A 1,526-nucleotide genomic window follows, 5' to 3' on the forward strand; every position below is an offset into this window, starting at 1 on the left:
TGGTGTAAAAAAGGCTGACTAATACAGCTAGAAACGCACATTCAGGAAAGAATAAACTTGATGGATGGGACCATCAAAAGATTAAATAAATCCCTTTGTGTATCAAAGTGCTTTCCAATAGATTCAAAAGAAAACCTATGGACTGGGAAAAAACATTTGGCAATACCACCTCAGACAAGGGTGTCATAACAAAGGTTTACAGAATACTACAGGGCCTCCAAAAGACAAAGACTGACAACTCAAACATAAAAGTGGCAAAAGTCATAAGTTTGGTGTCTGTACTGGGAGTCCGTTGACCATGTAGATAGCTTTTGGTAGGATTTTCATTTTCACAACACTGAGTCTTCCTATCCATGAATAGAACACATTTCCACATTTATTTAGGTCTTTCATCGTGTCTTGCAGAAATGTTCTGTAGTTTTCTTTGCATAGGTCTTTTCTATCTCTAGTTAGGTTCACTCCCAAGTATCTCAATTTGTGGTTGGCTGTTGTAAAGGGTACTGCTTTCTTGGTTTCCTTTACTGAGTGTTCTTTGTTGTTGCTGAGGAATCCCAGTGATTTTTGGATATTTATCTTATGTCCTGCCACTCTAATAAATTGATCTACTAGCTCGAAAAGGATTGTGTGTGTGTGTGTGTTGTTTGGTTGGTCGGTTGGCTTTTTTTTTTTTAGTCCTTGGGGTTTTCTGTATACACTATCATATCATGTACATATAGTTATACTTTAACCATCTCTTTGCCAATCTGGATGCCTTTTATTTCATTCTTTTGTCATATTGGGATCAAGCTTATATATACAGCATAGTCTATGGTATAAAGAGACTGCTAAATACAGCCAGAAATACACAATCTGGAGAGGAGAAAAATTGATGAGTTGGACCTTCTAAAGATTAAATCCATGTGAGCATTAAAAAAACTTTTTCCAACAGTGTGAAAAGAAAACCTACTGACTGAGAAAAATATCTGGCAACACCATTTCAGACAAGGATCTCATATCAAAAGTTTACAGAATCTTGCAGAGCTTCCACAAGAAAAAGACTGATAATTACAAAATGGGCAAAATCCATGGAAAGAATTTTCACAGAGGAAGATATTTGCATGTCTAAAAGACACCTGAAGAAATGCTGAACATCACTGGCAACAAGAGAATTGCAAATCAAAACCACAATGAGATACTATCTCACTCCAGTAGCAGTGGTAAAGTTTAACAGGACAGCAAGTAATAAATGTTGGAGAGGATGTGGCAAGATAGGAACTTTTATACCTTGTTAGTGGTATTGTAAAATGGTATAACCACTTCTGGAAGGCAGTTTGGCATTTCCTAAAAAAGCTGAACAAAGAAATTCCTTATTACCCAGCTATTCTACTGCTTAAAATGTACCCTGAGAAACTGAAAACTGAGAACAAATGGACACGTGTACACCAATGGTTATAGTAGCATTATTCACTATTGCAAGAACATGGAAAGAGCCCAAATGACCAACTACAATTCAATGGACTGAAAAGTTATGGTATATTCACAAAGTG

The 1,526-nt window shown here is 36.4% G+C and overlaps 1 protein-coding gene across 4 annotated transcripts in view; it reads right to left on the reverse strand.

Annotated features, from left to right (window-relative positions):
- GRIA4 (glutamate receptor, ionotropic, AMPA 4) overlaps window positions 1-1,526 on the reverse strand; it is a 584,876-nt gene that overhangs the window by 356,636 nt on the left and 226,714 nt on the right. The gene's annotated exons all lie outside the window — the stretch shown is intronic.

Source organism: Elephantulus edwardii, unplaced genomic scaffold, assembly GCF_000299155.1.
Source record: "Elephantulus edwardii isolate Elephantulus edwardi_28Jun2011 unplaced genomic scaffold, EleEdw1.0 scaffold00056, whole genome shotgun sequence".
Lineage (NCBI taxonomy): Eukaryota > Metazoa > Chordata > Mammalia > Macroscelidea > Macroscelididae > Elephantulus > Elephantulus edwardii.